Genomic DNA, 25,668 nt, shown 5'->3' on the forward strand with positions numbered 1-25,668 from the left:
AAATTTAAGCATGCATAGAAAAGAGAGTTTAATTCTGAGTAAGGACCTCCCTGGACACAAAATGATTAAGAGAAGTAAAATAATTTCTGAAAAACCCAATAATATTTCACACATCATCATGAGCTGTGTCTCATGTGTAGCGGAGGATGACACATACCCAAATTTGTAGTCTCCACCAATGTTTTCTATATGGTTGCCAGGAATCATCACCCATATCCATTGCTTTGTACAATTCTCTTTTCCCATGACACTAGAGACACTGAGTACAGAGCTTTGCCTTATTGTTGAATGAAAGACATATAGTCCAGTCTGTGATCTACACTACTGCTGGTGTCCACATGAATTGCTCCCAATTGGCACACCTTTCAGCAATATAGGAAAAACTATCACGCAACAGGGAAGTTGCCTTTATTTAAAAGTTGTAGCTCACTTCCTCAACTATGGTCCCTTTTCTTACCAAATTTCCTCCCCAAACATCATTTCTACTCTGACTACAGGTCAGTGTAGAATCATCCAGAAGCTTGAGCTAATTTTCTGAGGTGGTATCAGGGCAATCTTTGTGTTGTTGAACCTAATGCCACTGTGACTCATGACAACATTGCTGGCAAGTTCCTTGCAACATTGGGAACCTGTGTTAATTGACTTGTAAATCCATTAAACCTTATCACAAATGGACCTATTACAGTCCAAATTCCCTGTCCCCTGGGAATATGTAAATTCCATAATTTTAGTAAGAGCATTTCCCAGTGATTGCAAGTATGCAAGATAGTCATTGAGGGGGGAGGATATGATCCCGGAACCTTGAATATGGAATACACGTGTCTCTTTCTTTAGACTCGAGATCCTGTAATGACCTTTTGTAGACCTATCCTTAGGATTCAGGGGCTTCAACCTGAGAGTTGTCCCCTACGCATAAATACATGAAAGTGATACGTTGTGAGGAGATTGCTTCCACAAGAAGCAGTAAGTCTTCGTGTGAAATGAGTGGAACTCTGTACCATTTTTACCTCATAAAGTGAAAGCCATGAAAATTTGTGGTACAGGCAGTGGTAGGAATCTTAGAGTCAGTTTCCCGGGGGTGCCACTGTGAAGGTATTATTCATGTAGAGATTTCCTACAATTCCTCTGAGGTTTATGTTTCATCTATAGGAGTATCAACCAGGGGTTTGACAGCTTGCTCTTTCCTCCTCTAGAGAAATTATTCAAAAAACTTTCCAGGCAGGGACCCCTTGCCTTTTTTGAACAGCTTTCTACTCTGCAAACCTACCCACATACCTGTGACCATTCTCAACGCCGAGAAAGTGTTCTGTAGTCAGGTAAGGATGTGGATAGCAGATATAAAAGCACAAATAGCTACTTTCTCTCTACTCCTGGGTCTATGATGACAGCCCAATGTCATGAAGAGAGGTGATGACATAAAAATCATGCTCAATAGGATTACGCTGAGGCCCAACCAGGTTACAGAGTTCAAAGCCGTGGTCCTTTTACTATTTGGGGATCACTTGGGGACCTTTCATGAGGTCCTCAGAGGCACTTTTCCTGATTCTGATGAGAGCAAACCTGGACACTCATAGTGACGCTTGGTTGGATAGCAGTGCAGGCCAACAAGCACCGAGTGTAGCATTCTATTTTTGTGCAACTGTGCGAGGACAACACATTGCTGATGACCATTTCTTTCTACTCTTTTGCAGTCATCTGCCATGCCCTCTGGGATGCCAGAAAATCACAGGTCACAGGTAAGTGGAAGTTTCCTGACTCATTCCTTCCCTTACAAAAGACATGTCCGTAAGAGCATGGACTCAAATTCTCACTCATTCTCCAGTTTTACATTGTAGGAAAAATTTAAGCATGCATAGAAAAGAGTTTAATTCTGAGTAAGGACCACCCTGGACACAAAATGATTAAGAGAAGTAAAATAATTTTTGAAAAACCCAATAATATTTCACACATAATCATGAGCTGTGTCTCATGTGTAGAGGAGGATGACACATACCCAAATTTGTAGTCTCCACCAATGTTTTCTATATGGTGGCCTTGAATCATCACCCATATCCATTGCTTTGCAGAATTCTCTTTTCACATGACAATAGAGGCACTGAGTACAGAGCTTTGCCTTATTGTTGAATGAAAGACATATAGTCCAGTCTGTGATCAACACTACTGCTGGTGTCCACATGAATTGCTCCCAATTGGCACACCTTTCAGCAATATAGGTAAAACTATCACGCAACAGGGAAGTTGCCTTTATTTAAAAGTTGTAGCTCTCTTCCTCAACTCTGGTCCCTTTTCTTACCAAATTTCCTCCCCAAACATCATTTCTACTCTGACTACAGGTCAGTGTAGAATCACCCAGAAGCTTGAGCTAATTTTCTGAGGTGGTATCAGGGCAATCTTTGTGTTGTTGAACCTAATGCCACTGTGACTCATGACAAAATTGCTGGAAAGTTCCTTGCAACCTTGGGAACCTGTGTTAACTGACATGGAAATCCATTAAACCTTATCACAAATGGACCTATTGCAGTCCAAATTCCCTGTCCCCTGGGAATCTGTAAATCCCATAATTTTAGTAAGAGCATTTCCCAGTGATTGCAAGTATGCAAGATAGACCTTGAGGGGGGAGGATATGATCCTGGAACCTTGATTATGGAATACACGTGTCTCTTTCTTTAGACTCGAGATCCTGTAATGACCTTTTGTAGACCTATCCTTAGGATTCAGGGGCTTCAACCTGAGAGTTGTCCCCTATGCATAGTTACATGAAAGTGATTCGTTGTGAGGAGATTGCTTCCACAAGAAGCAGTAAGTCTTCGTGTGAAATGAGTGGAACTCTGTGCCATATTACTTCATAAAGTTAAAGTCATGAAAACTTGTGGTACAGGCAGTGGTAGGAATCTTAGAGTCAGCTTCACGGGGGTGCCACTGTGAACGTATTATTCATGTAGAGATTTCCTACAATTTCTCTGAGGTTTAAGTTTCATGTATAGGAGTGTCAACCAGGGGTTTGACCACTTGCTCTTTCCTCCTCTAGAGAAATCATTCAACAAACTTTCCAGGCAGGAACCCCTTGCCTCCTTTGAAGAGCTTTCTACCCTGCAAACTTACCCACTTACCTGTGACCATTCTCAACGCCGAGAAAGTGTTCCTTAGCCAGGTAAGGATGTGGATAGCAGATATAAAAGCACAAATAGCTACTGTCTCTCTACATCTGGGTCTATGATGACAGCCCAATGTCATGAAGAGAGGTGATGACATAAAAATCATGCTCAATAGGATTACGCTGAGGCCCAACCAGGTTTACAGAGTTCAAAGCCGTGGTCCTCTTACTATTTGGGGATCACTTGGGGACCTTTCCTGAGGTCCTCAGAGGCGCTTTTCCTGTTTCTGATGAAAGCAAACCTGGACACTCATGGTGAAGCTTGGTTGGCTAGCAGTGCAGGCCAACAAGCACCGAGTGTAGCATTCTATTTTCGTGCAAGTGTGCGAGGACTACACATTGCTGATGACCATTTCTTTCTACTCTTTTGTAGTCATCTGCCATGCCTTCTTGGAAGCCAGAGAATCACAGATCACAGGTAAGTGGAAGTTTCCTGACTCATTCCTTCCCTAAGAAAAAACATGTCCCTAAGAGCATGGACTCAAATTCTCACTCATTCTCCAGTTTTACATTGTAGGAAAAATTTAAGCATGCATAGAAAAGAGAGTTTAATTCTGAGTAAGGACCTCCCTGGACACAAAATGATTAAGAGAAGTAAAATAATTTCTGAAAAACCCAATAATATTTCACACATCATCATGAGCTGTGTCTCATGTGTAGCGGAGGATGACACATACCCAAATTTGTAGTCTCCACCAATGTTTTCTATATGGTTGCCAGGAATCATCACCCATATCCATTGCTTTGTACAATTCTCTTTTCCCATGACACTAGAGACACTGAGTACAGAGCTTTGCCTTATTGTTGAATGAAAGACATATAGTCCAGTCTGTGATCTACACTACTGCTGGTGTCCACATGAATTGCTCCCAATTGGCACACCTTTCAGCAATATAGGAAAAACTATCACGCAACAGGGAAGTTGCCTTTATTTAAAAGTTGTAGCTCACTTCCTCAACTATGGTCCCTTTTCTTACCAAATTTCCTCCCCAAACATCATTTCTACTCTGACTACAGGTCAGTGTAGAATCATCCAGAAGCTTGAGCTAATTTTCTGATGTGGTATCAGGGCAATCTTTGTGTTGTTGAACCTAATGCCACTGTGACTCATGACAACATTGCTGGCAAGTTCCTTGCAACATTGGGAACCTGTGTTAATTGACTTGTAAATCCATTAAACCTTATCACAAATGGACCTATTACAGTCCAAATTCCCTGTCCCCTGGGAATATGTAAATTCCATAATTTTAGTAAGAGCATTTCCCAGTGATTGCAAGTATGCAAGATAGTCATTGAGGGGGGAGGATATGATCCCGGAACCTTGAATATGGAATACACGTGTCTCTTTCTTTAGACTCGAGATCCTGTAATGACCTTTTGTAGACCTATCCTTAGGATTCAGGGGCTTCAACCTGAGAGTTGTCCCCTACGCATAAATACATGAAAGTGATACGTTGTGAGGAGATTGCTTCCACAAGAAGCAGTAAGTCTTCGTGTGAAATGAGTGGAACTCTGTACCATTTTTACCTCATAAAGTGAAAGCCATGAAAATTTGTGGTACAGGCAGTGGTAGGAATCTTAGAGTCAGTTTCCCGGGGGTGCCACTGTGAAGGTATTATTCATGTAGAGATTTCCTACAATTCCTCTGAGGTTTATGTTTCATCTATAGGAGTATCAACCAGGGGTTTGACAGCTTGCTCTTTCCTCCTCTAGAGAAATTATTCAAAAAACTTTCCAGGCAGGGACCCCTTGCCTTTTTTGAACAGCTTTCTACTCTGCAAACCTACCCACATACCTGTGACCATTCTCAACGCCGAGAAAGTGTTCTGTAGTCAGGTAAGGATGTGGATAGCAGATATAAAAGCACAAATAGCTACTTTCTCTCTACTCCTGGGTCTATGATGACAGCCCAATGTCATGAAGAGAGGTGATGACATAAAAATCATGCTCAATAGGATTACGCTGAGGCCCAACCAGGTTACAGAGTTCAAAGCCGTGGTCCTTTTACTATTTGGGGATCACTTGGGGACCTTTCATGAGGTCCTCAGAGGCACTTTTCCTGATTCTGATGAGAGCAAACCTGGACACTCATAGTGACGCTTGGTTGGATAGCAGTGCAGGCCAACAAGCACCGAGTGTAGCATTCTATTTTTGTGCAACTGTGCGAGGACAACACATTGCTGATGACCATTTCTTTCTACTCTTTTGCAGTCATCTGCCATGCCCTCTGGGATGCCAGAAAATCACAGGTCACAGGTAAGTGGAAGTTTCCTGACTCATTCCTTCCCTTACAAAAGACATGTCCGTAAGAGCATGGACTCAAATTCTCACTCATTCTCCAGTTTTACATTGTAGGAAAAATTTAAGCATGCATAGAAAAGAGTTTAATTCTGAGTAAGGACCACCCTGGACACAAAATGATTAAGAGAAGTAAAATAATTTTTGAAAAACCCAATAATATTTCACACATAATCATGAGCTGTGTCTCATGTGTAGAGGAGGATGACACATACCCAAATTTGTAGTCTCCACCAATGTTTTCTATATGGTGGCCTTGAATCATCACCCATATCCATTGCTTTGCAGAATTCTCTTTTCACATGACAATAGAGGCACTGAGTACAGAGCTTTGCCTTATTGTTGAATGAAAGACATATAGTCCAGTCTGTGATCAACACTACTGCTGGTGTCCACATGAATTGCTCCCAATTGGCACACCTTTCAGCAATATAGGTAAAACTATCACGCAACAGGGAAGTTGCCTTTATTTAAAAGTTGTAGCTCTCTTCCTCAACTCTGGTCCCTTTTCTTACCAAATTTCCTCCCCAAACATCATTTCTACTCTGACTACAGGTCAGTGTAGAATCACCCAGAAGCTTGAGCTAATTTTCTGAGGTGGTATCAGGGCAATCTTTGTGTTGTTGAACCTAATGCCACTGTGACTCATGACAAAATTGCTGGAAAGTTCCTTGCAACCTTGGGAACCTGTGTTAACTGACATGGAAATCCATTAAACCTTATCACAAATGGACCTATTGCAGTCCAAATTCCCTGTCCCCTGGGAATCTGTAAATCCCATAATTTTAGTAAGAGCATTTCCCAGTGATTGCAAGTATGCAAGATAGACCTTGAGGGGGGAGGATATGATCCTGGAACCTTGATTATGGAATACACGTGTCTCTTTCTTTAGACTCGAGATCCTGTAATGACCTTTTGTAGACCTATCCTTAGGATTCAGGGGCTTCAACCTGAGAGTTGTCCCCTATGCATAGTTACATGAAAGTGATTCGTTGTGAGGAGATTGCTTCCACAAGAAGCAGTAAGTCTTCGTGTGAAATGAGTGGAACTCTGTGCCATATTACTTCATAAAGTTAAAGTCATGGAAACTTGTGGTACAGGCAGTGGTAGGAATCTTAGAGTCAGCTTCACGGGGGTGCCACTGTGAACGTATTATTCATGTAGAGATTTCCTACAATTTCTCTGAGGTTTAAGTTTCATGTATAGGAGTGTCAACCAGGGGTTTGACCACTTGCTCTTTCCTCCTCTAGAGAAATCATTCAACAAACTTTCCAGGCAGGAACCCCTTGCCTCCTTTGAAGAGCTTTCTACCCTGCAAACTTACCCACTTACCTGTGACCATTCTCAATGCCGAGAAAGTGTTCCTTAGCCAGGTAAGGATGTGAATAGCAGATATAAAAGCACAAATAGCTACTGTCTCTCTACATCTGGGTCTATGATGACAGCCCAATGTCATGAAGAGAGGTGATGACATAAAAATCATGCTCAATAGGATTACGCTGAGGCCCAACCAGGTTTACAGAGTTCAAAGCCGTGGTCCTCTTACTATTTGGGGATCACTTGGGGACCTTTCCTGAGGTCCTCAGAGGCGCTTTTCCTGTTTCTGATGAAAGCAAACCTGGACACTCATGGTGAAGCTTGGTTGGCTAGCAGTGCAGGCCAACAAGCACCGAGTGTAGCATTCTATTTTCGTGCAAGTGTGCGAGGACTACACATTGCTGATGAACATTTCTTTCTACTCTTTTGCAGTCATCTGCCATGCCTTCTTGGAAGCCAGAGAATCACAGATCACAGGTAAGTGGAAGTTTCCTGACTTATTCCTTCCCTTAGAAAAAACATGTCCCTCAGATCATGGACTCAAATTCTCACTCATTCTCCAGTTTTACATTGTAGGAAAAATTTAAGCATGCATAGAAAAGAGAGTTTAATTCTGAGTAAGGACCTCCCTGGACACAAAATGATTAAGAGAAGTAAAATAATTTCTGAAAAACCCAATAATATTTCACACATCATCATGAGCTGTGTCTCATGTGTAGCGGAGGATGACACATACCCAAATTTGTAGTCTCCACCAATGTTTTCTATATGGTTGCCAGGAATCATCACCCATATCCATTGCTTTGTACAATTCTCTTTTCCCATGACACTAGAGACACTGAGTACAGAGCTTTGCCTTATTGTTGAATGAAAGACATATAGTCCAGTCTGTGATCTACACTACTGCTGGTGTCCACATGAATTGCTCCCAATTGTCACACCTTTCAGCAATATAGGAAAAACTATCACGCAACAGGGAAGTTGCCTTTATTTAAAAGTTGTAGCTCACTTCCTCAACTATGGTCCCTTTTCTTACCAAATTTCCTCCCCAAACATCATTTCTACTCTGACTACAGGTCAGTGTAGAATCATCCAGAAGCTAGAGCTAATTTTCTGAGGTGGTATCAGGGCAATCTTTGTGTTGTTGAACCTAATGCCACTGTGACTCATGACAACATTGCTGGAAAGTTCCTTGCAACATTGGGAACCTGTGTTAATTGACTTGTAAATCCATTAAACCTTATCACAAATGGACCTATTGCAGTCCAAATTCCCTGTCCCCTGGGAATATGTAAATTCCATAATTTTAGTAAGAGCATTTCCCAGTGATTGCAAGTATGCAAGATAGACATTGAGGGGGGAGGATATGATCCCGGAACCTTGAATATGGAATACACGTGTCTCTTTCTTTAGACTCGAGATCCTGTAATGACCTTTTGTAGACCTATCCTTAGGATTCAGGGGCTTCAACCTGAGAGTTGTCCCCTACGCATAAATACATGAAAGTGATACGTTGTGAGGAGATTGCTTCCACAAGAAGCAGTAAGTCTTCGTGTGAAATGAGTGGAACTCTGTACCATTTTTACCTCATAAAGTGAAAGCCATGAAAATTTGTGGTACAGGCAGTGGTAGGAATCTTAGAGTCAGTTTCCCGGGGGTGCCACTGTGACGGTATTATTCATGTAGAGATTTCCTACAATTCCTCTGAGGTTTATGTTTCATCTATAGGAGTATCAACCAGGGGTTTGACAGCTTGCTCTTTCCTCCTCTAGAGAAATTATTCAAAAAACTTTCCAGGCAGGGACCCCTTGCCTCCTTTGAAGAGCTTTCTACTCTGCAAACCTACCCACATACCTGTGACCATTCTCAACGCCGAGAACGTGTTCTGTAGCCAGGTAAGGATGTGGATAGCAGATATAAAAGCACAAATAGCTACTTTCTCTCTACTCCTGGGTCTATGATGACAGCCCAATGTCATGAAGAGAGGTGATGACATAAAAATCATGCTCAATAGGATTACGCTGAGGCCCAACCAGGTTACAGAGTTCAAAGCCGTGGTCCTTTTACTATTTGGGGATCACTTGGGGACCTTTCATGAGGTCCTCAGAGGCACTTTTCCTGATTCTGATGAGAGCAAACCTGGACACTCATAGTGACGCTTGGTTGGATAGCAGTGCAGGCCAACAAGCACCGAGTGTAGCATTCTATTTTTGTGCAACTGTGCGAGGACAACACATTGCTGATGACCATTTCTTTCTACTCTTTTGCAGTCATCTGCCATGCCCTCTGGGATGCCAGAAAATCACAGGTCACAGGTAAGTGGAAGTTTCCTGACTCATTCCTTCCCTTACGAAAGACATGTCCGTAAGAGCATGGACTCAAATTCTCACTCATTCTCCAGTTTTACATTGTAGGAAAAATTTAAGCATGCATAGAAAAGAGTTTAATTCTGAGTAAGGACCACCCTGGACACAAAATGATTAAGAGAAGTAAAATAATTTTTGAAAAACCCAATAATATTTCACACATAATCATGAGCTGTGTCTCATGTGTAGAGGAGGATGACACATACCCAAATTTGTAGTCTCCACCAATGTTTTCTATATGGTGGCCTTGAATCATCACCCATATCCATTGCTTTGTAGAATTCTCTTTTCACATGACACTAGAGGCACTGAGTGCAGAGCTTTGCCTTATTGTTGAATGAAAGACATATAGTCCAGTCTGTGATCAACACTACTGCTGGTGTCCACATGAATTGCTCCCAATTGGCACACCTTTCAGCAATATAGGTAAAACTATCACGCAACAGGGAAGTTGCCTTTATTTAAAAGTAGTAGCTCTCTTCCTCAACTCTGGTCCCTTTTCTAACCAAATTTCCTCCCCAAACATCATTTCTACTCTGACTAAAGGTCAGTGTAGAATCACCCAGAAGCTTGAGCTAATTTTCTGAGGTGGTATCAGGGCAATCTTTGTGTTGTTGAAACTAATGCCACTGTGACTCATGACAACATTGCTGGAAAGTTCCTTGCAACCTTGGGAACCTGTGTTAACTGACATGGAAATCCATTAAACCTTAACACAAATGGACCTATTGCAGTCCAAATTCCCTGTCCCCTGGGAATCTGTAAATCCCATAATTTTAGTAAGAGCATTTCCCAGTGATTGCAAGTATGCAAGATAGACCTTGAGGGGGGAGGATATGATCCCAGAACCTTGATTATGGAATACACGTGTCTCTTTCTTTAGACTCGAGATCCTGTAATGACCTTTTGTAGACCTATCCTTAGGATTCAGGGGCTTCAACCTGAGAGTTGTCCCCTATGCATAGTTACATGAAAGTGATTCGTTGTGAGGTGATTGCTTCCACAAGAAGCAGTAAGTCTTCGTGTGAAATGAGTGGAACTCTGTGCCATATTACCTCATAAAGTGAAAGTCATGAAAACTTGTGGTACAGGCAGTGGTAGGAATCTTAGAGTCAGCTTCACGGGGGTGCCACTGTGAAGGTATTATTCATGTAGAGATTTCCTACAATTTCTCTGAGGTTTAAGTTTCATGTATAGGAGTGTCAACCAGGGGTTTGACCACTTGCTCTTTCCTCCTCTAGAGAAATCATTCAACAAACTTTCCAGGCAGGAACCCCTTGCCTCCTTTGAAGAGCTTTCTACCCTGCAAACTTACCCACTTACCTGTGACCATTCTCAACGCCGAGAAAGTGTTCCTTAGCCAGGTAAGGATGTGGATAGCAGATATAAAAGCACAAATAGCTACTGTCTCTCTACATCTGGGTCTATGATGACAGCCCAATGTCATGAAGAGAGGTGATGACATAAAAATCATGCTCAATAGGATTACGCTGAGGCCCAACCAGGTTTACAGAGTTCAAAGCCGTGGTCCTCTTACTATTTGGGGATCACTTGGGGACCTTTCCTGAGGTCCTCAGAGGCGCTTTTCCTGTTTCTGATGAAAGCAAACCTGGACACTCATGGTGAAGCTTGGTTGGCTAGCAGTGCAGGCCAACAAGCACCGAGTGTAGCATTCTATTTTCGTGCAAGTGTGCGAGGACTACACATTGCTGATGACCATTTCTTTCTACTCTTTTGTAGTCATCTGCCATGCCTTCTTGGAAGCCAGAGAATCACAGATCACAGGTAAGTTGAAGTTTCCTGACTCATTCCTTCCCTTAGAAAAAACATGTCCCTAAGAGCATGGACTCAAATTCTCACTCATTCTCCAGTTTTACATTGTAGGAAAAATTTAAGCATGCATAGAAAAGAGAGTTTAATTCTGAGTAAGGACCTCCCTGGACACAAAATGATTAAGAGAAGTAAAATAATTTCTGAAAAACCCAATAATATTTCACACATCATCATGAGCTGTGTCTCATGTGTAGCGGAGGATGACACATACCCAAATTTGTAGTCTCCACCAATGTTTTCTATATGGTTGCCAAGAATCATCACACATATCCATTGCTTTGTACAATTCTCTTTTCCCATGGCACTAGAGACACGGAGTACAGAGCTTTGCCTTATTGTTGAATGAAAGACATATAGTCCAGTCTGTGATCTACACTACTGCTGGTGTCCACATGAATTGCTCCCAATTGGCACACCTTTCAGCAGTATAGGAAAAACTATCACGCAACAGGGAAGTTGCCTTTATTTAAAAGTTGTAGCTCACTTCCTCAACTATGGTCCCTTTTCTTACCAAATTTCCTCCCCAAACATCATTTCTACTCTGACTACAGGTCAGTGTAGAATCATCCAGAAGCTTGAGCTAATTTTCTGATGTGGTATCAGGGCAATCTTTGTGTTGTTGAACCTAATGCCACTGTGACTCATGACAACATTGCTGGCAAGTTCCTTGCAACATTGGGAACCTGTGTTAATTGACTTGTAAATCCATTAAACCTTATCACAAATGGACCTATTGCAGTCCAAATTCCCTGTCCCCTGGGAATATGTAAATTCCATAATTTTAGTAAGAGCATTTCCCAGTGATTGCAAGTATGCAAGATAGTCATTGAGGGGGGAGGATATGATCCCGGAACCTTGAATATGGAATACACGTGTCTCTTTCTTTAGACTCAGATCCTGTAATGACCTTTTGTAGACCTATCCTTAGGATTCAGGGGCTTCAACCTGACAGTTGTCCCCTACGCATAAATACATGAAAGTGATACGTTGTGAGGAGATTGCTTCCACAAGAAGCAGTAAGTCTTCGTGTGAAATGAGTGGAACTCTGTACCATTTTTACCTCATAAAGTGAAAGCCATGAAAATTTGTGGTACAGGCAGTGGTAGGAATCTTAGAGTCAGTTTCCCGGGGGTGCCACTGTGAAGGTATTATTCATGTAGAGATTTCCTACAATTCCTCTGAGGTTTAAGTTTCATGTATAGGAGTGTCAACCAGGGGTTTGACAGCTTGCTCTTTCCTCCTCTAGAGAAATTATTCAAAAAACTTTCCAGGCAGGGACCCCTTGCCTCCTTTGAAGAGCTTTCTACTCTGCAAACCTACCCACATAACTGTGACCAACTCATCACCGAGAAAGTGTTCTGTAGCCAGGTAAGGATGTGGATAGCAGATATAAAAGCACAAATAGCTACTTTCTCTCTACTCCTGGGTCTATGATGACAGCCCAATGTCATGAAGAGAGGTGATGACATAAAAATCATGCTCAATAGGATTACGCTGAGGCCCAACCAGGTTACAGAGTTCAAAGCCGTGGTCCTTTTACTATTTGGGGATCACTTGGGGACCTTTCATGAGGTCCTCAGAGGCACTTTTCCTGATTCTGATGAGAGCAAACCTGGACACTCATAGTGACGCTTGGTTGGATAGCAGTGCAGGCCAACAAGCACCGAGTGTAGCATTCTATTTTTGTGCAACTGTGCGAGGACAACACATTGCTGATAACCATTTCTTTCTACTCTTTTGCAGTCATCTGCCATGCCCTCTGGGATGCCAGAAAATCACAGGTCACAGGTAAGTGGAAGTTTCCTGACTCATACCTTCCCTTACAAAAGACATGTCCGTAAGAGCATGGACTCAAATTCTCACTCATTCTCCAGGTTTACATTGTAGGAAAAATTTAAAAATGCATACAAAAGATTTTAATTCTGAGTAAGGACCACCCTGGACACAAAATGATTAAGAGAAGTAAAATAATTTTTGAAAAACCCAATAATATGTCACACAAAATCATGAGCTGTATCTCATGTGTAGAGGAGGATGACAAATACCCAAATTTGTAGTCTCCACCAATGTTTTCTATATGGTGGCCTTGAATCATCACCCATATCCATTGCTTTGTAGAATTCTCTTTTCACATGACACTAGAGGCACTGAGTACAGAGCTTTGCCTTATTGTTGAATGAAAGACATATAGTCCAGTCTGTGATCAACACTACTGCTGGTGTCCACATGAATTGCTCCCAATTGACACACCTTTCAGCATATAGGTAAAACTATCACGCAACAGGGAAGTTGCCTTTATTGAAAAGTTGTAGCTCTCTTTCTCAACTCTGGTCCCTTTTCTTACCAAATTTCCTCCCCAAACATCATTTCTACTCTGACTACAGGTCAGTGTAGAATCACCCAGAAGCTTGAGCTAATTTTCTGAGGTGGTATCAGGGCAAGCTTTGTGTTGTTGAACCTAATGCCACTGTGACTCATGACAACATTGCTGGAAAGTTCCTTGCAACCTTGGGAACCTCTGTTAACTGACATGGAAATCCATTAAACCTTATCACAAATGGACCTATTGCAGTCCAAATTCCCTGTCCCCTGGGAATTTGTAAATCCCATAATTTTAGTAAGAGCATTTCCCAGTGATTGCAAGTATGCAAGATAGACCTTGAGGGGGGAGGATATGATCCCAGAACCTTGATTATGGAATACACGTATCTCTTTCTTTAGACTCGAGATCCTGTAATGACCTTTTGTAGAGCTATCCTTAGGATTCAGGGGCTTCAACCTGAGAGTTGTCCCCTATGCATAGTTACATGAAAGTGATTCGTTGTGAGGAGATTTCTTCCACAAGAAGCAGTAAGTCTTCGTGTGAAATGAGTGGAACTCTGTGCCATATTACCTCATAAAGTGAAAGTCATGAAAACTTGTGGTACAGGCAGTGGTAGGAATCTTAGAGTCAGCTTCACGGGGGTGCCACTGTGAAGGTATTATTCATGTAGAGATTTCCTACAATTTCTCTGAGGTTTAAGTTTCATGTATAGGAGTGTCAACCAGGGGTTTGACCACTTGCTCTTTCCTCCTCTAGAGAAATCATTCAACAAACTTTCCAGGCAGGAACCCCTTGCCTCCTTTGAAGAGCTTTCTACCCTGCAAACTTACCCACTTACCTGTGACCATTCTCAACGACGAGAATGTGTTCCTTAGCCAGGTAAGGATGTGGATAGCAGATATAAAAGCAGAAATAGCTACTGTCTCTCTACATCTGGGTCTATGATGACAGCCCAATGTCATGAAGAGAGGTGATGACATAAAAATCATGCTCAATAGGATTACGCTGAGGCCCAACCAGGTTTACAGAGTTCAAAGCCGTGGTCCTCTTACTATTTGGGGATCACTTGGGGACCTTTCCTGAGGTCCTCAGAGGCGCTTTTCCTGTTTCTGATGAAAGCAAACCTGGACACTCATGGTGAAGCTTGGTTGGCTAGCAGTGCAGGCCAACAAGCACCGAGTGTAGCATTCTATTTTTGTGCAACTGTGCGAGGACAACACATTGCTGATGACCATTTCTTTCTACTCTTTTGCAGTCATCTGCCATGCCCTCTGGGATGCCAGAAAATCACAGGTCACAGGTAAATGGAAGTTTCCTGACTCATTCCTTCCCTTAGAAAAGACATGTCCATAAGATCATGGACTCAAATTCTCACTCATTCTCCAGTTTTACATTGTAGAAAAAATTTAAGCATGCATAGAAAAGAGTTTAATTCTGAGTAAGGACCACCCTGGACACAAAATGATTAAGAGAAGTAAAATAATTTTTGAAAAACCCAATAATATTTCACACAAAATCATGTGCTGTGTCTCATGTGTAGAGGAGGATGACACATACCCAAATTTGTAGTCTCCACCAATGTTTTCTATATGGTGGCCTTGAATCATCACCCATATCCATTGCTTTGTAGAATTCTCTTTTCACATGACACTAGAGGCACTGAGTGCAGAGCTTTGCCTTATTGTTGAATGAAAGACATATAGTCCAGTCTGTGATCAACACTACTGCTGGTGTCCACATGAATTGCTCCCAATTGGCACACCTTTCAGCAATATAGGTAAAACTATCACGCAACAGGGAAGTTGCCTTTATTTAAAAGTTGTAGATCTCTTCCTCAACTCTGGTCCCTTTTCTAACCAAATTTCCTCCCCAAACATCATTTCTACTCTGACTAAAGGTCAGTGTAGAATCACCGAGAAGCTTGAGCTAATTTTCTGAGGTGGTATCAGGGCAATCTTTGTGTTGTTGAACCTAATGCCACTGTGACTCATGACAACATTGCTGGAAAGTTCTTTGCAACCTTGGGAACCTGTGTTAACTGACATGGAAATCCATTAAACCTTACACAAATGGACCTATTGCAGTCCAAATTCCCTGTCCCCTGGGAATCTGTAAATCCCATAATTTTAGTAAGAGCATTTCCCAGTGATTGCAAGTATGCAAGATAGACCTTGAGGGGGGAGGATATGATCCCGGAACCTTGATTATGGAATACACGTGTCTCTTTCTTTAGACTCGAGATCCTGTAATGACCTTTTGTAGACCTATCCTTAGGATTCAGGGGCTTCAACCTGAGAGTTGTCCCCCATGCATAGTTACATGAAAGTGATTCGTTGTGAGGAGATTGCTTCCACAAGAAGCAGTAAGTCTTCGTGTGAAATGAGTGGAACTCTGTGCCATATTACCTCATAAAGTGAAAGTCATGAAAACTTGTGGTACAGGCAGTGGTAGGAATCTTAGAGTCAGCTTCACGGGGGTGCCACTGTGAAGGTATTATTCATGTAGTGATTTCCTACAATTTCTCTGAGGTTTAAGTTTCATGTATAGGAGTGTCAACCAGGGGTTTGACCACTTGCTCTTTCCTCCTCCAGAGAAATCATTCAACAAACTTTCCAGGCAGGAACCCCTTGCCTCCTTTGAAGAGCTTTCTACCCTGCAAACTTACCCACTTACCTGTGACCATTCTCAACGCCGAGAATGTGTTCCTTAGCCAGGTAAGGATGTGGATAGCAGATATAAAAGCACAAATAGCTACTGTCTCTCTACATCTGGGTCTATGATGATAGCCCAACGTCATGAAGAGAGGTGATGACATAAAAATCATGCTCAATAGGATTACGCTGAGGCCCAACCAGGTTTACAGAGTTCAAAGCCGTGATCCTCTTACTATTTGGGGATCACTTGGGGACCTTTCCTGAGGTCCTCAGAGGCGCTTTTCCTGTTTCTGATGAAAGCAAACCTGGACACTCATGGTGAAGCTTGGCTGGCTAGCAGTGCAGGCCAACAAGCACCGAGTGTAGCATTCTATTTTCGTGCAAGTGTGAGAGGACTACACATTGCTGATGACCATTTTTTTCTACTCTTTTGCAGTCATCTGCCATGCCTTCTTGGAAGCCTGAGAATCACAGATCACAGGTAAGTGGAAGTTTCCTGACTCATTCCTTCCCTTAGAAAAAACATGTCCCTAAGAGCATGGACTCAAATTCTCACTCATTCTCCAGTTTTACATTGTAGGAAAAATTTAAGCATGCATAGAAAAGAGAGTTTAATTCTGAGTAAGGACCTCCCTGGACACAAAATGATTAAGAGAAGTAAAATAATTTCTGAAAAACCCAATAATATTTCACACATCATCATGAGCTGTGTCTCATGTGTAGCGGAGGATGACACATACCCAAATTTGTAGTCTCCACCAATGTTTTCTATATGGTTGCCAGGAATCATCACCCATATCCATTGCTTTGTACAATTCTCTTTTCCCATGACACTAGAGACACTGAGTACAGAGCTTTGCCTTATTGTTGAATGAAAGACATATAGTCCAGTCTGTGATCTACACTACTGCTGGTGTCCACATGAATTGCTCCCAATTGGCACACCTTTCAGCAATATAGGAAAAACTATCATGCAACAGGGAAGTTGCCTTTATTTAAAAGTTGTAGCTCACTTCCTCAACTATGGTCCCTTTTCTTACCAAATTTCCTCCCCAAACATCATTTCTACTCTGACTACAGGTCAGTGTAGAATCATCCAGAAGCTTGAGCTAATTTTTTGAGGTGGTATCAGGGCAATCTTTTGTTGTTGTACCTAATGCCACTGTGACTCATGACAACATTGCTGGCAAGTTCCTTGCAACATTGGGAACCTGTGTTAATTGACTTGTAAATCCATTAAACCTTATCACAAATGGACCTATTGCAGTCCAAATTCCCTGTCCCCTGGGAATATGTAAATTCCATAATTTTAGTAAGAGCATTTCCCAGTGATTGCAAGTATGCAAGATAGTCATTGAGGGGGGAGGATATGATCCCGGAACCTTGAATATGGAATACACGTGTCTCTTTCTTTAGACTCGAGATCCTGTAATGACCTTTTGTAGACCTATCCTTAGGATTCAGGGGCTTCAACCTGAAAGTTGTCCCCTACGCATAAATACTTGAAAGTGATTCGTTGTGAGGAGATTTCTTCCACAAGAAGCAGTAAGTCTTCGTGTGAAATGAGTGGAACTCTGTGCCATATTACCTCATAAAGTGAAAGTCATGAAAACTTGTGGTACAGGCAGTGGTAGGAATCTTAGAGTCAGCTTCACGGGGGTGCCACTGTGAAGGTATTATTCATGTAGAGATTTCCTACAATTTCTCTGAGGTTTAAGTTTCATGTATAGGAGTGTCAACCAGGGGTTTGACCACTTGCTCTTTCCTCCTCTAGAGAAATCATTCAACAAACTTTCCAGGCAGGAACCCCTTGCCTCCTTTGAAGAGCTTTCTACCCTGCAAAATTACCCACTTACCTGTGACCATTCTCAACGACGAGAATGTGTTCCTTAGCCAGGTAAGGATGTGGATAGCAGATATAAAAGCAGAAATAGCTACTGTCTCTCTACATCTGGGTCTATGATGACAGCCCAATGTCATGAAGAGAGGTGATGACATAAAAATCATGCTCAATAGGATTACGCTGAGGCCCAACCAGGTTTACAGAGTTCAAAGCCGTGGTCCTCTTACTATTTGGGGATCACTTGGGGACCTTTCCTGAGGTCCTCAGAGGCGCTTTTCCTGTTTCTGATGAAAGCAAACCTGGACACTCATGGTGAAGCTTGGTTGGCTAGTAGTGCAGGCCAACAAGCACCGAGTGTAGCATTCTATTTTTGTGCAACTGTGCGAGGACAACACATTGCTGATGACCATTTCTTTCTACTCTTTTGCAGTCATCTGCCATGCCCTCTGGGATGCCAGAAAATCACAGGTCACAGGTAAATGGAAGTTTCCTGACTCATTCCTTCCCTTAGAAAAGACATGTCCATAAGAGCATGGACTCAAATTCTCACTCATTCTCCAGTTTTATATTGTAGAAAAAATTTAAGCATGCATAGAAAAGAGTTTAATTCTGAGTAAGGACCACCCTGGACACAAAATGATTAAGAGAAGTAAAATAATTTTTGAAAAACCCAATAATATTTCACACAAAATCATGAGCTGTGTCTCATGTGTAGAGGAGGATGACACATACCCAAATTTGTAGTCTCCACCAATGTTTTCTATATGGTGGCCTTGAATCATCACCCATATCCATTGCTTTGTAGAATTCTCTTTTCACATGACACTAGAGGCACTGAGTGCAGAGCTTTGCCTTATTATTGAATGAAAGACATATAGTCCAGTCTGTGATCAACACTACTGCTGGTGTCCACATGAATTGCTCCCAATTGGCACACCTTTCAGCAATATAGGTAAAACTATCACGCAACAGGGAAGTTGCCTTTATTTAAAAGTTGTAGATCTCTTCCTCAACTCTGGTCCCTTTTCTAACCAAATTTCCTCCCCAAACATCATTTCTACTCTGACTAAAGGTCAGTGTAGAATCACCCAGAAGCTTGAGCTAATTTTCTGAGGTGGTATCAGGGCAATCTTTGTGTTGTTGAACCTAATGCCACTGTGACTCATGACAACATTGCTGGAAAGTTCCTTGCAACCTTGGGAACCTGTGTTAACTGACATGGAAATCCATTAAACCTTACACAAATGGACCTATTGCAGTCCAAATTCCCTGTCCCCTGGGAATCTGTAAATCCCATAATTTTAGTAAGAGCATTTCCCAGTGATTGCAAGTATGCAAGATAGACCTTGAGGGGGGAGGATATGATCCCGGAACCTTGATTATGGAATACACGTGTCTCTTTCTTTAGACTCGAGATCCTGTAATGACCTTTTGTAGACCTATCCTTAGGATTCAGGGGCTTCAACCTGAGAGTTGTCCCCCATGCATAGTTACATGAAAGTGATTCGTTGTGAGGAGATTGCTTCCACAAGAAGCAGTAAGTCTTCGTGTGAAATGAGTGGAACTCTGTGCCATATTACCTCATAAAGTGAAAGTCATGAAAACTTGTGGTACAGGCAGTGGTAGGAATCTTAGAGTCAGCTTCACGGGGGTGCCACTGTGAAGGTATTATTCATGTAGTGATTTCCTACAATTTCTCTGAGGTTTAAGTTTCATGTATAGGAGTGTCAACCAGGGGTTTGACCACTTGCTCTTTCCTCCTCCAGAGAAATCATTCAACAAACTTTCCAGGCAGGAACCCCTTGCCTCCTTTGAAGAGCTTTCTACCCTGCAAACTTACCCACTTACCTGTGACCATTCTCAACGCCGAGAAAGTGTTCCTTAGCCAGGTAAGGATGTGGATAGCAGATATAAAAGCACAAATAGCTACTGTCTCTCTACATCTGGGTCTATGATGATAGCCGAACGTCATGAAGAGAGGTGATGACATAAAAATCATGCTCAATAGGATTACGCTGAGGCCCAACCAGGTTTACAGAGTTCAAAGCCGTGATCCTCTTACTATTTGGGGATCACTTGGGGACCTTTCCTGAGGTCCTCAGAGGCGCTTTTCCTGTTTCTGATGAAAGCAAACCTGGACACTCATGGTGAAGCTTGGCTGGCTAGCAGTGCAGGCCAACAAGCACCGAGTGTAGCATTCTATTTTCGTGCAAGTGTGCGAGGACTACACATTGCTGATGACCATTTTTTTCTACTCTTTTGCAGTCATCTGCCATGCCTTCTTGGAAGCCTGAGAATCACAGATCACAGGTAAGTGGAAGTTTCCTGACTCATTCCTTCCCTTAGAAAAAACATGTCCCTAAGAGCATGGACTCAAATTCTCACTCATTCTCCAGTTTTACATTGTAGGAAAAATTTAAGCATGCATAGAAAAGAGAGTTTAATTCTGAGTAAGGACCTCCCTGGACACAAAATGATTAAGAGAAGTAAAATAATTTCTGAAAAACCCAATAATATTTCACACATCATCATGAGCTGTGTCTCATGTGTAGCGGAGGATGACACATACCCAAATTTGTAGTCTCCACCAATGTTTTCTATATGGTTGCCAGGAATCATCACCCATATCCATTGCTTTGTACAATTCTCTTTTCCCATGACACTAGAGACACTGAGTACAGAGCTTTGCCTTATTGTTGAATGAAAGACATATAGTCCAGTCTGTGATCTACACTACTGCTGGTGTCCACATGAATTGCTCCCAATTGGCACACCTTTCAGCAATATAGGAAAAACTATCACGCAACAGGGAAGTTGCCTTTATTTAAAAGTTGTAGCTCACTTCCTCAACTATGGTCCCTTTTCTTACCAAATTTCCTCCCCAAACATCATTTCTACTCTGACTACAGGTCAGTGTAGAATCATCCAGAAGCTTGAGCTAATTTTTTGAGGTGGTATCAGGGCAATCTTTGTGTTGTTGTACCTAATGCCACTGTGACTCATGACAACATTGCTGGCAAGTTCCTTGCAACATTGGGAACCTGTGTTAATTGACTTGTAAATCCATTAAACCTTATCACAAATGGACCTATTGCAGTCCAAATTCCCTGTCCCCTGGGAATATGTAAATTCCATAATTTTAGTAAGAGCATTTCCCAGTGATTGCAAGTATGCAAGATAGTCATTGAGGGGGGAGGATATGATCCCGGAACCTTGAATATGGAATACACGTGTCTCTTTCTTTAGACTCGAGATCCTGTAATGACCTTTTGTAGACCTATCCTTAGGATTCAGGGGCTTCAACCTGAAAGTTGTCCCCTACGCATAAATACTTGAAAGTGATATGTTGTGAGGAGATTGCTTCCACAAGAAGCAGTAAGTCTTCGTGTGAAATGAGTGGAACTCTGTACCATTTTTACCTCATAAAGTGAAAGCCATGAAAATTTGTGGTACAGGCAGTGGTAGGAATCTTAGAGTCAGTTTCCCGGGGGTGCCACTGTGAAGGTATTATTCATGTAGAGATTTCCTACAATTCCTCTGAGGTTTAAGTTTCAGCTATAGGAGTGTCACCCAGGGGTTTGACAGCTTGCTCTTTCCTCCTCTAGAGAAATTATTCAAAAAACTTTCCAGGCAGGGACCCCTTGCCTCCTTTGAAGAGCTTTCTACTCTGCAAACCTACCCACATACCTGTGACCATTCTCAACGCCGAGAAAGTGTTCTGTAGCCAGGTAAGGATGTGGATAGCAGATATAAAAGCACAAATAGCTACTTTCTCTCTACTCCTGGGTCTATGATGACAGCCCAATGTCATGAAGAGAGGTGATGACATAAAAATCATGCTCAATAGGATTACGCTGAGGCCCAACCAGGTTACAGAGTTCAAAGCCGTGGTCCTTTTACTATTTGGGGATCACTTGGGGACCTTTCATGAGGTCCTCAGAGGCACTTTTCCTGATTCTGATGAGAGCAAACCTGGACACTCATAGTGACGCTTGGTTGGATAGCAGTGCAGGCCAACAAGCACCGAGTGTAGCATTCTATTTTTGTGCAACTGTGCGAGGACAACACATTGCTGATGACCATTTCTTTCTACTCTTTTGCAGTCATCTGCCATGCCCTCTGGGATGCCAGAAAATCACAGGTCACAGGTAAGTGGAAGTTTCCTGACTCATTCCTTCCCTTACAAAAGACATGTCCGTAAGAGCATGGACTCAAATTCTCACTCATTCTCCAGTTTTACATTGTAGGAAAAATTTAAGCATGCATAGAAAAGAGTTTAATTCTGAGTAAGGACCACCCTGGACACCAAATGATTAAGAGAAGTAAAATAATTTTTGAAAAACCCAATAATATTTTACACATAATCATGAGCTGTGTCTCATGTGTAGAGGAGGATGACACATACACAAATTTGTAGTCTCCACCAATGTTTTCTATATGGTGGCCTTGAATCATCACCCATATCCATTGCTTTGTAGAATTCTCTTTTCACATGACACTAGAGGCACTGAGTGCAGAGCTTTGCCTTATTGTTGAATGAAAGACATATAGTCCAGTCTGTGATCAACACTACTGCTGGTGTCCACATGAATTGCTCCCAATTGGCACACCTTTCAGCAATATAGGTAAAACTATCACGCAACAGGGAAGTTGCCTTTATTTAAAAGTTGTAGCTCTCTTCCTCAACTCTGGTCCCTTTTCTAACCAAATTTCCTCCCCAAACATCATTTCTACTCTGACTAAAGGTCAGTGTAGAATCACCCAGAAGCTTGAGCTAATTTTCTGAGGTGGTATCAGGGCAATCTTTGTGTTGTTGAAACTAATGCCACTGTGACTCATGACAACATTGCTGGAAAGTTCCTTGCAACCTTGGGAACCTGTGTTAACTGACATGGAAATCCATTAAACCTTATCACAAATGGACCTATTGCAGTCCAAATTCCCTGTCCCCTGGGAATCTGTAAATCCCATAATTTTAGTAAGAGCATTTCCCAGTGATTGCAAGTATGCAAGATAGACCTGGAGGGGGGAGGATATGATCCCGGAACCTTGATTATGGAATACACGTGTCCCTTTCTTTAGACTCGAGATCCTGTAATGACCTTTTGTAGACCTATCCTTAGGATTCAGGGGCTTCAACCTGAGAGTTGTCCCCTATGCATAGTTACATGAAAGTGAATCGTTGTGAGGAGATTGCTTCCACAAGAAGCAGTAAGTCTTCGTGTGAAATGAGTGTAACTCTGTGCCATATTACCTCATAAAGTGAAAGTCATGAAAACTTGTGGTACAGGCAGTGGTAGGAATCTTAGAGTCAGCTTCACGGGGGTGCCACTGTGAAGGTATTATTCATGTAGAGATTTCCTACAATTTCTCTGAGGTTTAAGTTTCATGTATAGGAGTGTCAACCAGGGGTTTGACCACTTGCTCTTTCCTCCTCTAGAGAAATCATTCAACAAACTTTCCGGGCAGGAACCCCTTGCCTCCTTTGAAGAGCTTTCTACCCTGCAAACTTACCCACTTACCTGTGACCATTCTCAACGCCGAGAAAGTGTTCCTTAGCCAGGTAAGGATGTGGATAGCAGATATAAAAGCACAAATAGCTACTGTCTCTCTACATCTGGGTCTATGATGACAGCCCAATGTCATGAAGAGAGGTGATGACATAAAAATCATGCTCAATAGGATTACGCTGAGGCCCAACCAGGTTTACAGAGTTCAAAGCCGTGGTCCTCTTACTATTTGGGGATCACTTGGGGACCTTTCCTGAGGTCCTCAGAGGCGCTTTTCCTGTTTCTGATGAAAGCAAACCTGGACACTCATGGTGAAGCTTGGTTGGCTAGCAGTGCAGGCCAACAAGCACCGAGTGTAGCATTCTATTTTCTTGCAAGTGTGCGAGGACTACACATTGCTGATGACCATTTCTTTCTACTCTTTTGCAGTCATCTGCCATGCCTTCTTGGAAGCCAGAGAATCACAGATCACAGGTAAGTGGAAGTTTCCTGACTCATTCCTTCCCTAAGAAAAAACATGTCCCTAAGTGCATGGACTCAAATTCTCACTCATTCTCCAGTTTTACATTGTAGGAAAAATTTAAGCATGCATAGAAAAGAGAGTTTAATTCTGAGTAAGGACCTCCCTGGACACAAAATGATTAAGAGAAGTAAAATAATTTCTGAAAAACCCAATAATATTTCACACATCATCATGAGCTGTGTCTCATGTGTAGTGGAGGATTACACATACCCAAATTTGTAGTCTCCACCAATGTTTTCTATATGGTTGCCAGGAATCATCACACATATCCATTGCTTTGTACAATTCTCTTTTCCCATGACACTAGAGACACTGAGTACAGAGCTTTGCCTTATTGTTGAATGAAAGACATATAGTCCAGTCTGTGATCTACACTACTGCTGGTGTCCACATGAATTGCTTCCAATTGGCACACCTTTCAGCAATATAGGAAAAACTATCACGCAACAGGGAAGTTGCCTTTATTTAAAAGTTGTAGCTCACTTCCTCAACTATGGTCCCTTTTCTTACCAAATTTCCTCCCCAAACATCATTTCTACTCTGACTACAGGTCAGTGTAGAATCATCCAGAAGCTTGAGCTAATTTTCTGAGGTGGTATCAGGGCAATCTTTGTGTTGTTGAACCTAATGCCACTGTGACTCATGACAACATTGCTGGCAAGTTCCTTGCAACATTGGGAACCTGTGTTAATTGACTTGTAAATCCATTAAACCTTATCACAAATGGACCTATTGCAGTCCAAATTCCCTGTCCCCTGGGAATATGTAAATTCCATAATTTTAGTAAGAGCATTTCCCAGTGATTGCAAGTATGCAAGATAGTCATTGAGGGGGGAGGATATGATCCCGGAACCTTGAATATGGAATACACGTGTCTCTTTCTTTAGACTCGAGATCCTGTAATGACCTTTTGTAGAACTATCCTTAGGATTCAGGGGCTTCAACCTGAGAGTTGTCCCCTACGCATAAATACATGAAAGTGATACGTTGTGAGGAGATTGCTTCCACAAGAAGCAGTAAGTCTTCGTGTGAAATGAGTGGAACTCTGTACCATTTTTACCTCATAAAGTGAAAGCCATGAAAATTTGTGGTAAAGGCAGTGGTAGGAATCTTAGAGTCAGTTTCCCGGGGGTGCCAATGTGAAGGTATTATTCATGTAGAGATTTCCTACAATTCCTCTGAGGTTTATGTTTCATGTATAGGAGTGTCAACCAGGGGTTTGACAGCTTGCTCTTTCCTCCTCTAGAGAAATTATTCAAAAAACTTTCCAGGCAGGGACCCCTTGCCTCCTTTGAAGAGCTTTCTACTCTGCAAACCTACACACATACCTGTGACCATTCTCAACGCCGAGAAAGTGTTCTGTAGCCAGGTAAGGATGTGGATAGCAGATATAAAAGCACAAATAGCTACTTTCTCTCTACTCCTGGGTCTATGATGACAGCCCAATGTCATGAAGAGAGGTGATGACATAAAAATCATGCTCAATAGGATTACGCTGAGGCCCAACCAGGTTACAGAGTTCAAAGCCGTGGTCCTTTTACTATTTGGGGATCACTTGGGGACCTTTCCTGAGGTCCTCAGAGGCACTTTTCCAGATTCTGATGAGAGCAAACCTGGACACTCATAGTGACGCTTGGTTGGATAGCAGTGCAGGCCAACAAGCACCGAGTGTAGCATTCTATTTTTGTGCAACTGTGCGAGGACAACACATTGCTGATGACCATTTCTTTCTACTCTTTTGCAGTCATCTGCCGTGCCCTCTGGGATGCCAGAAAATCACAGGTCACAGGTAAGTGGAAGTTTCCTGACTCATTCCTTCACTTACAAAAGACATGTCCGTAAGAGCA

The 25,668-nt window shown here is 42.2% G+C and overlaps 14 non-coding genes across 14 annotated transcripts; all 14 read left to right on the plus strand.

Moving 5' to 3' along the window:
* Nucleotides 1–1,372: 1,372 nt before the first annotated feature.
* LOC127676755 (small nucleolar RNA SNORD115) lies at nucleotides 1,373–1,451 on the plus strand. The gene has a single exon (XR_007976180.1). It is a non-coding gene; the product is annotated as a small nucleolar RNA SNORD115 (small nucleolar RNA).
* A 1,756-nt stretch (nucleotides 1,452–3,207) lies between these two features.
* Nucleotides 3,208–3,286, plus strand: LOC127676756 (small nucleolar RNA SNORD115). The gene has a single exon (XR_007976181.1). It is a non-coding gene; the product is annotated as a small nucleolar RNA SNORD115 (small nucleolar RNA).
* A 1,760-nt stretch (nucleotides 3,287–5,046) lies between these two features.
* LOC127676757 (small nucleolar RNA SNORD115) lies at nucleotides 5,047–5,125 on the plus strand. Its single transcript, XR_007976182.1, has one exon. It is a non-coding gene; the product is annotated as a small nucleolar RNA SNORD115 (small nucleolar RNA).
* A 1,756-nt stretch (nucleotides 5,126–6,881) lies between these two features.
* Nucleotides 6,882–6,960, plus strand: LOC127676758 (small nucleolar RNA SNORD115). Its single transcript, XR_007976183.1, has one exon. It is a non-coding gene; the product is annotated as a small nucleolar RNA SNORD115 (small nucleolar RNA).
* Nucleotides 6,961–8,720: 1,760 nt separating this feature from the next.
* On the plus strand, nucleotides 8,721–8,799 carry LOC127676759 (small nucleolar RNA SNORD115). Its single transcript, XR_007976184.1, has one exon. It is a non-coding gene; the product is annotated as a small nucleolar RNA SNORD115 (small nucleolar RNA).
* A 1,756-nt stretch (nucleotides 8,800–10,555) lies between these two features.
* Nucleotides 10,556–10,634, plus strand: LOC127676760 (small nucleolar RNA SNORD115). Its single transcript, XR_007976185.1, has one exon. It is a non-coding gene; the product is annotated as a small nucleolar RNA SNORD115 (small nucleolar RNA).
* Nucleotides 10,635–12,392: 1,758 nt separating this feature from the next.
* LOC127676761 (small nucleolar RNA SNORD115) lies at nucleotides 12,393–12,471 on the plus strand. Its single transcript, XR_007976186.1, has one exon. It is a non-coding gene; the product is annotated as a small nucleolar RNA SNORD115 (small nucleolar RNA).
* Nucleotides 12,472–14,226: 1,755 nt separating this feature from the next.
* On the plus strand, nucleotides 14,227–14,305 carry LOC127676762 (small nucleolar RNA SNORD115). Its single transcript, XR_007976187.1, has one exon. It is a non-coding gene; the product is annotated as a small nucleolar RNA SNORD115 (small nucleolar RNA).
* A 1,756-nt stretch (nucleotides 14,306–16,061) lies between these two features.
* On the plus strand, nucleotides 16,062–16,140 carry LOC127676912 (small nucleolar RNA SNORD115). Its single transcript, XR_007976320.1, has one exon. It is a non-coding gene; the product is annotated as a small nucleolar RNA SNORD115 (small nucleolar RNA).
* A 1,758-nt stretch (nucleotides 16,141–17,898) lies between these two features.
* LOC127676764 (small nucleolar RNA SNORD115) lies at nucleotides 17,899–17,977 on the plus strand. The gene has a single exon (XR_007976188.1). It is a non-coding gene; the product is annotated as a small nucleolar RNA SNORD115 (small nucleolar RNA).
* Nucleotides 17,978–19,733: 1,756 nt separating this feature from the next.
* On the plus strand, nucleotides 19,734–19,812 carry LOC127676921 (small nucleolar RNA SNORD115). The gene has a single exon (XR_007976328.1). It is a non-coding gene; the product is annotated as a small nucleolar RNA SNORD115 (small nucleolar RNA).
* A 1,760-nt stretch (nucleotides 19,813–21,572) lies between these two features.
* On the plus strand, nucleotides 21,573–21,651 carry LOC127676765 (small nucleolar RNA SNORD115). The gene has a single exon (XR_007976189.1). It is a non-coding gene; the product is annotated as a small nucleolar RNA SNORD115 (small nucleolar RNA).
* Nucleotides 21,652–23,407: 1,756 nt separating this feature from the next.
* Nucleotides 23,408–23,486, plus strand: LOC127676766 (small nucleolar RNA SNORD115). Its single transcript, XR_007976190.1, has one exon. It is a non-coding gene; the product is annotated as a small nucleolar RNA SNORD115 (small nucleolar RNA).
* Nucleotides 23,487–25,246: 1,760 nt separating this feature from the next.
* LOC127676768 (small nucleolar RNA SNORD115) lies at nucleotides 25,247–25,325 on the plus strand. The gene has a single exon (XR_007976191.1). It is a non-coding gene; the product is annotated as a small nucleolar RNA SNORD115 (small nucleolar RNA).
* Nucleotides 25,326–25,668: the final 343 nt, after the last annotated feature.

The sequence above is a fragment of the Apodemus sylvaticus genome, chromosome 1, assembly GCF_947179515.1.
Source record: "Apodemus sylvaticus chromosome 1, mApoSyl1.1, whole genome shotgun sequence".
NCBI classification, from domain to species: domain Eukaryota; kingdom Metazoa; phylum Chordata; class Mammalia; order Rodentia; family Muridae; genus Apodemus; species Apodemus sylvaticus.